A 12642-nucleotide genomic window follows, 5' to 3' on the forward strand; every position below is an offset into this window, starting at 1 on the left:
GAAGTGGCCGTGCGGTTATAGGCGCTGCAGTCTGGAACCGCTAGACCGCTACGGTCGCAGGTTCGAATCCAGCCTTAGGCATGGTTGTTTGTGATGTCCTTAGGTTAGTTAGGTTTAACTAGTTCTATGTTCTAGGGGACTAATGACCTCAGCAGTTGATTCCCATAGTGCTCAGAGCCATTTGAACCATTTGAACCTTGGAACTTCTTAATGACGATCAAACACAGAAATTGCATCGGAATTAAATACAAAAGGCCCAACGCCGACTTAAGTACAAGAGGACTGACTCTTCTTATATTCTATGATTTGAACCTTTCCTGTGAGACCAGTTTTAGATTCCGATGCTTCACTTCAGGTTTACTGTATCAGTTGGACCATCTTATTGACGATGAACCACAGAAGTTGCATTGGAATTAAATACAAAAGGAACAATGCCGACTTAAGTACAAGAAAACTAACTCCTCTTACTGTCTATGTTTTGAACCATTTCTGTGAGACCAGTTTTGATTCCGATGCTTCACTTCAGGTTTGCTGTTTCCCTTGGACTTACTTATTGACGATGAAACACAGAAATTGCGTCGGAATTAAATACAAAGCCACAATGCATACTTAAAAACAAGAAGACTGACTCTTCTTACTGTCTATGTTTTGAACCTATCCTGTGAGACCAGTTTTAGATGCCGATGCTTTACTTCACGTTTACTGTATCCCTTGGACCATCTTATTGACGATGGAACATAGAAATTGCATCGGACTTAAATACAAAAGGCACAATGCCGACTTAAGTACAATAAGACTGACTCTTCTTACATTCTATGAATTGAAACTTTCCTGTGAGACCAGTTTTAGTTTTCGATGCTTCACTTCAGGGTTAATGTATCCCTTGGAACTTCTTATTGACGATGAAACACAGAAATTGCATCGGAAAAAAATAGAAAAGGCACAATGCCGACTTAAGTACAAGAGACTCTTCTTACGTTTTACGATTTGAACCTTTCCTGTGAGACCAGTTTTGATTCCGATGTTTCACTTCAGGTTTACTGTATCCCTTGGATCTTCATATTGACGATGAATCACAGAAATTGCATCGGAATTAACTACAAAAGGTACAACGCCGACTTAAGTACAAGAGGACTGACTCTTCTTACAATCTATGATTTGAACCCTTCCTGTGAGACCAGTTTTAGATTCCGATGCTTCACGTCAGGTTTACTGTATCCCTTGGACCTTCTTATTGACGATGAAACACAGAAATTGCATCGAACTTAAATACAAAAGGCACAATGCCGACTTAAGTACCAGAAGACTGACTCTTCTTACATTCTACGATTTGAACCTTTCCTGTGAGACCAGTTTTGATTTCGATGCTTCACTTCAGGTTTACTGTATCCCTTAGATCTTCATATTGACGATGAAGCACAGAAACTGTATCGGAAGTAAATACAAAAGGCACAATGCCGACTTAAGTACAAGAGGACTGACTCTTCTTACAATCTATCATTTGAACCTTTCCTGTGAGACCAGTTTTAGATTCCGATGCTTCACTTCAGGTTTACTGTATCCCTTGGACCTTTTTATTGACGATGAAACAAAGAAATTGCATCGGCATTAAATACAAAAATCACAATGCCGACTTATGTACAAGAATACTGAGTCTTCTTACTGTCTATGATTTGAAACTTTCCTGTGAGACCAGTTTTAGATTCCTATGCTTCATTTCAGGTTTATTGTATCCCTTGTACCTTCTTATTGACGATGAAACACAGAAATTGCATCGGAATTAAATACAAGAGGCACAATGCCGAGTTTAATACAAGAAGACTGACTCCTCTTATTGTCTATGTTTTGACCTTTCCTGTGAGACCAGTTTTTATTCCTATGCTTCATTTCAGGTTTACTGTATCCCTTGTACCTTCTTATTGACGATGAAACACAGAAATTGCATCGGAAATAATGCAAGAGGCACAATGCCGAGTTTAGTACAAGAAGACTGACTCCTGTTACTGTCTATGTTTTGACCTTTCCTGTGAGACCAGTTTTTATTCCGATGCTTCACTTCAGGTTTACTGTATCCCTTGGACCTTCTTATTGACGATGAAACACATAAATTGCATCGGAATTAAATACAAAAGGCACAGTGCCGACTCAAAAACAAGAAGACCGACTCTTCTTACTGTCTATGTTTTGACCCTCTCCCGTGAGACCAGTTTTAGATTCCGATGCTTTAGTTCAAGTTTACTGTATCAATTGGACCTTCTTCTTGACGATGAAACACAGAAATAGCATCGGTATTAAATACAAAAGGCACAATGCCGACTTAAAAACATGAAGACTGACTCCTCTTACTGTCTATGTTTTGAACCTTTACTGTGTGATCAGTTTTAGATTCCAATGCTTAGTTGAGGTTTACTGTATCCCTTGGACCTTCTTATTGACGATGAAACACAGAAATTGCATCGGAATTAAATACAAAAGGCACAATGCCGACTTAAGTAAAAGAAGACTGACTCTTCTTACTGTTTATGTTTTGAACCTTTCCTGCGAGACCTGATTTAAATTACGATGCTTCGCTTCAGGTTTACTGTATCCCATGGACCTCCTGACTGACGATGAACCACAGAAGTTGCATTGGAATTAAATACAAAAGGTACAATTCCGACTTAAGTGCAAGAAGACTGACTCTTCTTACTGTCTATGTTTTGAATCTTTACTGTGAAACCAGTTTTAGATTCAGATGCTTCACTTCAGGTTTACTGTATCCCTTGGACCTTCTTATTAACGAGGAAACACAGAAATTGCAACGGAATTAAATACAAAAATCAAAATGCCAACTTAAGTACAAGAAGACTGACTCATCTTACTGTCTATATTTTGAACCTCTCCCGTGAGACCAGTTTTAGGTTCCGATGCTTCACTTTGGTTTACTGTATCCCTTGGACCCTCATATTGACGATGAAACACAGAAATTGCATCGGAATTACATACAAAAGGCACAATGCCGACTTAAGTACAAGAAGACTGACTCGTGTTACTATGTATGTTATGAACCATTCCTGTGGGACCAGTTTTGATTCCGATGCTTCACTTAGGTTTACTGTATCAATTGGCCTTTCTTGTTGAGGATGAAACACAGAAATTGCGTCGGAATTAAATACAAAAGGCACAATGCCCACTTAAATACAAGAAAACTGACTCTTCCTACTCTCTATGCTTTGAACCTTTCCAGTGTGACCAGTTTTAGATTCCGATGCTTCACTTCAGGTTTACTGTATCCCTCAGACCTTCTTATTGACGGTGAAACACAGAAACTGCATCGGAATTATATACAAAAGGCACAATGCCGACTTAAGTACAAGAGGACTGACTCTTCATACTTTCTACGATTTGAACCTTTCCTGTGAGGCCAGTTTTGATTCCGATGCTTCACTTCAGGTTTACGGCATCCCTTGGAACTTCATATAGACGATGAAACACAGAAATTGCATCGGAATTAAATACAAAAGGCACAATGTCGACTTAAAAACATGAAGACTGACTCTTCTTACTGTGTATGTTTTGAACCTTTCCTGTGAGACCAGTTTAGATACCGATGCTTAACGTCAGGCTTACTGTATCCCTTGGACCTTTTTATTGACGATGAAACACAGAAATTGCGTCGGTATTAAATACAAAAGGCACAATGTCGACTTAAAAACATGAAGACTGACTCCTCTTACTGTCTATGTTTTGAACCTCTCCCGTGAGACCAGTTTTAGATTCCGATGCTTTAGTTCAAGTTTACTGTATCAATTGGACCTTCTTCTTGACGATGAAACACAGAAATTGCATCGGTATTAAATACAAAAGGCACAATGCCGACTTAAAAACATGAAGACTGACTCCTCTTACTGTCTATGTTTTTAACCTTTCCAGTGTGACCAGTTTTAGGTTCCGATGCTTCACTTCAGGTTTACTGTATGCCTCAGACTTTCTTATTGACGGTGAAACACAGAAACTGCATCGGAAATAAATACAAAAGGCACAATGCCGACTTAAGTACAAGAGGACTGACTCTTCATACTTTCTACGATTTGAACCTTTCCTGTGAGACCAGTTTTGATTCCGATGCTTCACTTCAGGTTTACTGCATCCCTTGGATCTTCATATTGACGATGAAACACAGAAATTGCATCGGAATTAAATACAAAAGGCACAATTCCGACTTAAGAACACAGAAATTGCATCGGAATTAAATACAAAAGGCACAATTCCGACTTAAGAACAAGAAGACTGTTCTTCTTACTGTCTATGTTTTGAACCATTCCTGTGAGACCAGTTTAGATACCGATGCTTAACTTCAGGTTTACTGTATCCCTTGGACATTTTTATTGACGATGAAACACAGAAATTGCGTCGGTATTAAATACAAAACGCACAATGTGGACTTAAAAACATGAAGACTGACTCCTCTTACTGTCTATGTTTTGAACCTTTCCTGTGTGATCATTTTTAGATTCCGATGCTTTAGTTCAGGTTTACTGTATCCCATGGACCATCTTATTGACGATGAAACAAGAAATTGCATCGGATTTAAATACATAAGGCACAATGCCGATTTAAGTACAAGAGGACTGCCTCTTCTTACATTCTATGATATGAACCTTCCTGTGAGACCAGTTTTAGTTTCCGATGCTTCACTTCAGGTTTACTGTATCCCTTGGACCTTCTGACTGACGATGAATCACAGAAGTTGCATTGGAATTAAATACAAAAGGAACAATGCCGACTTGAGTACAAGAAGACTGACTCTTCTTATCGTCTATATTTGAATCTTTACTGTGAGACCAGTTTTAGATTCCGATGCTTCACTTCAGGTTTACTGTATCCCTTGGACCTTCTTATTGTCGATGAAACACGGAAATTGCAACGGATTTACATACAAAAATCAAAATGCCGTCTTAAGTACAGGAAGAGTGACTCATCTTACTGTCTATATTTTGAACCTTTCCTGTAAGATCAGTTTTAGATTCCGATGCGTCACTTTGGTTTACTGTATCCCTTGGACCTTTATATTGTCAATGAAACACAGAAACATCATCGGAATAAAATACAAAAGGCACAATGCCGACTTAAGTACAAGAAGACTGACTCTTTTTACTGTCTATGTTTTGAACCTTTCCTGTGTGACCAGTTTTAGATTTCTATGTTTCATTTCAGGTTTACTGTATCCCTTGTACCTTCCTGTTGGCAATGAAACACAGAAATTGGATCGGAAATAAATACAAGAGGCACAATGCCGACTTAAGTACAAGAAGACAGATTCCTCTTACTGTCTACGTTTTGAACCTTTCCTGTGAGACCAGTTTCTATTCCGATTCTTCACTTCAGGTTTACTGTATCCCTTGGACCTTCTTATTGACGATGAAACACAGAAATTGCATCGGAATTAAACACAATATGCACAATGCCGACTTAAGTACAAGAACACTGACTCAGTTTACTGTCTTTTTTTTGAACCCTTCCTGTGAGACCAGTTTTGATTCCGATGCTTCACTTCAGGTTTACTGTATCCATCAGACTTTCTTATTGACGGTGAAACACAGAAATTGCATCGGAATTAAATACAAAAGGCACAGTGCCCACTTAAAAACAAGAAGACCGACTCTTCTTACTGTCTACGTTTCGATCCTCGCCCGTGAGACCAGTTTTAGATGCCGATGCTTTACTTCAGGTTTACTGTATCCCTTGGACCTTCTTATTGACGATGAAACACAGAAATTGCATCGGAATTAAATACAAAAGGCACATTGCCGACCTAAATACAAGAAGACTGAGTCTTCTTACTGTCTATGATGTAAACCTATCCTGTGAGACCAGTTTTAGAATCCTATGCTTCATTTCAGGTTTACTGTATCCCTTGTACCTTCTTATTGACGATGAAATACAGAAATTGCATCGGAATTAAATACAAAAGGCACAATGCCGACTTAAGTACAAGGGGACTGACTCTTCTTACATTCCATGATTTGAACCTTTCCTGTGAGACCAGTTTTGATTCCGATTCTTCACTTCAGGTTTACTGTATCCCTTGGACCTTCTTATTGATGATGAAACACAGAAATTGCACCGGAATTAAACACAATATGCACAATGCCGACTTAAGTACAAGAAGACTGACTCACTTTACTGTCTTTGTTTTGAACCCTTCCTGTGAGACCAGTTTTGATTCCGATGCTTCACTTCAGGTTTACTGTATCCCTTGGATCTTCATATTGACGATGAAACACAGATATTGCGTCGGTATTAAATACAAAAGGCACAATGTCGACTTAAAAACATGATGACTGACTCCTCTTACTGTCTATGTTTGAATCTTTCCTGTGTGATCAGTTTTAGATTCCGATGCTTTAGTTCAGATTTACTGTATCCCTTGGACATTCTTATTGACGATGAAAAACAGAAATTGCATCGGATTTAAATACAAAATGCACAATGCCGACTGAAGTACAAGAGGACTGGCTCTTCTTACATTCCATGACTTGAAGTTTCCTGTGAGACCAGTTTTAGTTTCCGATGCCTCACTTAAGGTTTACTGTATCCCTTGGCCCTTCTTATTGACGATGAAACACAGAAATTGCATCGGAATTAAATACAAAAGCAAAAATGGCAACTTAAGTACAAGAAGACTGACCGATCCTACTGTCTTTATTTTGATCCTTTCCTGTGAGACCTGTTTTAGATTCTGATGCTTCACTTTGGTTTACTGTATCCCTTGGACCTTCATATTGTCGATGAAACACAGAAATTGCATCGGAATTACATACAAAAGGCACAATGCCGACTTATGTACAAGAAGACTACGTCTTCTTACTGTCTATGATTTAAACCTTTCCTGTGAGACCAGTTTCAGAATCCTATGCTTCATTTCAGGTTAACTGTATCCCTTGTACCTTCTTATTGACGATGAAACACAGAAATTGCATCGGAATTAAATACAAAAGGCAGAATGGCGACTTAAGTACAAGAACACTGACTCTTCTTACTGTGTATGTTTTAAACCTTTCCTGTGTGACCAGTTTTAGAATCAGATGTTTCATTTCAGGTTTACTGTATCCCTTGTACCTTCTTATTAACGATGAAACACAGAAATTGCATCGGAAATAAATACAAATGGCAGAATGCCGACTTAAGTACAAGAACACTGACTCTTCTTACTGTGTATGTTTTAAACCTTTCCTGTGTGACCAGTTTTAGAATCGGATGTTTCATTTCAGGTTTACTGTATCCCTTGGACCTTCTTATTGACGATGAAACACAGAAATATCATCGGAATTAAATACAAATGCACATTGCGACCTAAGTACAAGAGGACTGACTCTTCTTACTGTCTATGATTTAAACCTTTCCTGTGAGACCAGTTTTAGAATCCGATGTTTCATTTCAGGTTTTGCCATATCCCTTGGACCTTCTTATAGACGATGGAACACAGAAATTGCATCGGAATTAATTACAAAAGGCACAATGCCGACTTAAGTACAAGAGTACTGACTCTTCTTACATACCATGATTTAAATCTTTCCTGTGAGACCAGTTTTAGATTCCGATGCTTCACTTCAGGTTCACTGTATCCCTTGGACCTGCTTATTGACGACGATACACAGAAATTGCATCAGAATTAAATACAAAAGGCACAATGCCGACTTAAGTACAAGAAGACTGACTCTTCTTACTGTCTATGCTTGGAACCTTTCCTGTTAGACCAGTTTTAGGTTCCGATGCTTTACTTCAGGTTTACTGTATGCCTAGGACCTTCTTAATGACGATGAAACACAGAAATTGCATCGGAATTAAATACAAAAGGCACAATGCCGACTTAAGTACAAGATGACTAACTCCACTTACTGTCTCTGTTTTGAACCATTCCTGTGAGACCAGTTTAGATTCCGATGCTTCACTGCAGGTTTACTGGATCTCTTGGACTTTCTTATTGACGATGAAACACAGAAATTGCGTCGGAATTAAATACAACTGGCACAATGCCCACTTAAAGACAAGAAGACTGACTCTTCTTACTGTCTATGTTTTGAACCTTTCCTGTTAGACCAGTTTTAGGTTCCGATGCTTCACTTCAAGTTTACTGTATCCCTTGGACCTGCTTATTGACGATGAAACACATAAACTGCATCGGAATTAAATACAAAAGGCACAAAGCCACTTAAGTACAAGAGGACTGACTCTTCTTACTGTCTATGCTTGGAACCTTTCCTGTTAGACCAGTTTCCGATTCCGATGCTTCACTTCAGGTTTACCGTATGCCCAGGAATTTCTTATTGACGATGAAACACAGAAATTGCATCGGAATTAAATACAAAAGGCACAATGCCGACTTAAAAACAAGAAGACTGACTCTTCTTACTGTCTATGCTTTGAACCTTTCGTGTGAGACCAGTTTTAGATTCCGATGCTTCACTTCACGTTTACTGTATCGCTTAGACCTGCTTATTGACGATGATACACAGAAATAGCATCGGACATAAATACAAAACGCACAATGCCGACTTAAGTACAAGAAGACTGACTCTTCTTACAGTCTATGTTTTGAACCTTTTTTGTGAGACCAGTTGTAGATTCCTATGCTTCATTGCAGGTTTACTGTATCCCTTGTACCTTCTTATTGACGATGATACACAGAAATTGCATCGGTATTAAATACAAGAGGCACAATGCCGACTTGAGTACAAGAAGTCTGACTCCTCTTACTGTCTATGTTTTAAACCTTTCCTGTGAGACCAGTTTTGATCCGATGCTTCACTTCAGATTTACTGTATCCTTTGGACCTTCTTATTGACGATGAAACACAGAAATTGCATAGGAATTAAATACAATATGCACAATGCCGACTTAAGTACAAGAAGACTGACTCTTCTTACTGTCTATGTTTTGAACCCTTCCTGTGAGACCAGGTTTGATTCCGATGCTTCACTTCAGTTTTACTGTATCCCTCAGACTCTCTTATTGACGATGAGACACAGAAATTACTTCGGAATTAAATACAAAAGGCACAGTGACGACATAAAAACAAGAAGACCGACTCCTCTTACTGTCTATATTTTGCACCTCACCCGTGAGACCAGTTTTATATTCCAATGCTTTACTTCAGGTTTACTGTATCCCTTTTACCTTCGTATTGACGATGAAACACAGAAATTGCATCGGAATTAAATAGAAAAGGCACAATGCCGACATAAGTACAAGAGGACCGACTCCTCTTACTGTCTATGTTTTGAACCATTCCTGTGAGACCAGTTTTGATTCCGATGCTTCACTTCAGGTTTACTGTATCCCTCGGACTTTCTTATTGACGATCAAACACAGAAATTGCGTCGGAAGTAAATACAATGGGCACAATGCCCACTTAAAAACATGAAGACTGACTCTTCTTACTCTCTATGTTTTGAACCTTTCCTGTGATACCAGTTTTAGATTCCGATGCTTCACTTCAGGTTTACTGTATCCCTTGGACCTCCTTATTGACGATGAAACACATATATTGCATCGGAATTAAATACAAAAGGCACATTGCCGACCTAAATACAAGAAGACTGAGTCTTCTTACTGTCTATGATGGAAACCTTTCCTGTGAGGCCAGTTTTAGAATCCTATGCTTCATTTCAGGTTTACTGTATCCCTTGTACCTTCTTATTGACGATGAAACACAGAAATTGCATCGGAATTAAATACAAAAGGCACAATGCCTACTTAAGTACAAGAGGACTGACTCTTCTTACATTCCATGATTTGAACCTTTCCTGTGAGACCAGTTTTGATTCCGATGCTTCACTTCAGATTTAGTGTATGCCTTGGACCTTCTTATTGACGATGAAACACAGAAATTGCATCGAAATTAAATACAATACAAACAATGCCGACTTAAGTACAAGATGACTGACTCTCCTTACTGTCTATGTTTTTTACCCTTCCTGTGAGACCAGTTTAGATTCCGATGCTTCACTTCATGTTTGCTGTGTCCCTTGGACCTGCACATTGACGATGAAACTCAGAAATTGCATCGTAGTTATATAAAAAAGGCACAATGCCGACATAAGTACAAGAAGCCTGACTCTTCTTACGGTCTATGTTTGAACCTTTCCTGTGAGACCAGTTTTAGATTCCGATGTTTCATTTCAGATTTAATGTATGCCTTAGACCTTCTTATTGACGGTGAAACACAGAAATTGCATCGGACTTAAGTACAAAAGGCACAATGCCGACTTAATTACAAGAAAACTGACTCTTCTTACTGTCTATATTTTGAACATTTCTTGTGAGACCAGTTTAGATTCTGATGCCTCACTTCAGGTTTACTGTATCCCTTGGACCTTCTTATTGACGATGAAACACAGAAATTGCGTCGGTATTAAATACAAAATGCACAATGCTGACTCAAAAACAAGAAGACTGACTCCACTTACTGTCTATGTTTTGAACCTTTCCTGTGAGATCAGTTTTAGATTCCGATGCTTTACTTCAGGTTTACTGTATCCCTTGGACGTTCTTATTGACGATGAAACACAGAAATTGCATCGGAAATATATACAAAGGGCACAATGCCGACATAAGTACAAGAAGACTGGCTCTTCTTACTGTCTATGATTTGAACCTTTCCTGTGAGACCAGTTTCAGATTCCTATGCTTCACTTCAGGTTTACTGTATCCGTTGGACCTTCTTACTGACGATGAAACACAGAAATTGCATCGGAATTAATTACAAAACGCACAATGCCTAATTAAGTACAAGAGAACTGAGTCTTCTTACGGTCTATACTTTGAACCGTTCCTTTGAGACCAATTTTAGAATCCGATGCTTCACTTCAGGTATACTGTATCCCTTGGAGCTTCAAATTGACGATGATACACAGAATTTCGATCGGAACTAAATACAAAAGGCACCATGCCGAATTAAGTACATGATGTCTGACTCATCTTACTGTCTATGTTTTGAACCTTCCCTATGAGACCTGTTTTAGATTGCTATGCTACATTTAAGGTTTACTGTATCCCTTGGACTTTCGTATTGACGATGAAACATATAAATTGCATCGGAATTAAAAAAAAGGCACAATACTGACCTAAGTAAAAGAAGACTGACTCTTCTTACCGCCTATGTTTTGAACCTTTACTGTGAGACCAGTTTTAGATTCCGATGCTTCACTTCAGGTTTACTGTATCCGTTGGACCTTCTTATTGTCGATGAAACACAGAAATTGCATCGGAATTAAATACAAAAGTCAAAATGCCGACTTAAAGACATTAATACCGACTCTTCTTACTGTCTATGTTTTGATCCTTTCTTGTGAGACCGGTTTTAGATTCCTATGGTTCACTTCAGGTTTACTGTATCCCTTGCACCTTCTAATTGGCGATGAAACACAGAAATTGCATCGGAAATAAATACAAATGGCACAATGCCGACTTAAAGACAAGAACACTGACTCTTCTCACTGTCATTGTTTTGAACCTTTCCTGTTTGACCAGTTTTAGATTCCGACGCCTTACTTCTGGTTTACTGTATGCCTTGGACCTTCTTATTGACGATGAAACACAGAAAGTGCATCGGAATTAAATACAAAAGGCACAATGCCGACTTAAGTACAAGAAGACTGACTCTTCTTACCGTCTATGTTTTGAATCTTTACTGTGAGACCCGTTTTAGTTTCCGATGCTTCACGTCAGGGTTACTGTATCCCTCCGACCCTCTTACTGACGATGAAACACAGAAATAGCATCGGAATTAAATACAAAAGTCAAAATGCCGACTTAAAAACCAGAAGACTGACTCTTCTTACTGTCTATGTTATGAACCTTTCCAGTGAGACCAGATTTGATTCCGGTGCTTCACTTCAGGTTTACTGTACCCCTTGGACCTTCGTAGTGACGATGAAACACAGAAATTGCGTCGGAATGAAATACAAAAGGCACAATGAAAACATAAAAACAAGAATACTGACTGTTCTTACTGTCTGTGATTTGAACTTTCCTGTGAAACCATTTTTGATTCCGATGCTTCACTTCAGGTTTACTGAATCCCACAGACTTACTTATTGACGATGAAACACAGAATTTGCATCGCAATTAAATACAAAAGGCACAATGCCGACTTAAAGACAAGAAGACCGACTCTCCGTACTGTCTATGTTTTGAAGATTTCCTGTGAGACCAGTTTCGATTCCGGTGCTTCACGTCAAGTTTACTGTATCCCTTGGATCTTCTTATTGACGTGAAACACGAACATTACATCGGAATTAAATACAAAAGCCACAATGCCGACTTAAGTACAAGGAGACTGACTCTTCTTACTGTCAATTATTTTAACCTTTCCTGTGAGACCAGCCTCAGATTCCTAGGTTTCCTTTCAGGTTTACTGTATCCCTTGGACCTTCTTATTGACGATGAAACACAGATTTTGCATCGGAATTAAATACAAAAGGCAGAATGCCGACTTCAGTACATGAAGACTGACTCTTCTTACTGTCTATGTTTTGAACCTTTCCTGTGAGACCAGTTTTAGATTCCGATGCTTCATTTCAGGTTTACTGTATCCCTTGGACCTTCTTATTGACGATGAAACACAGGAATTGCATCGGAATTAAATACAAAAGGCAC

This window comes from Schistocerca americana, chromosome X, assembly GCF_021461395.2.
Source record: "Schistocerca americana isolate TAMUIC-IGC-003095 chromosome X, iqSchAmer2.1, whole genome shotgun sequence".
Taxonomy (NCBI): domain Eukaryota; kingdom Metazoa; phylum Arthropoda; class Insecta; order Orthoptera; family Acrididae; genus Schistocerca; species Schistocerca americana.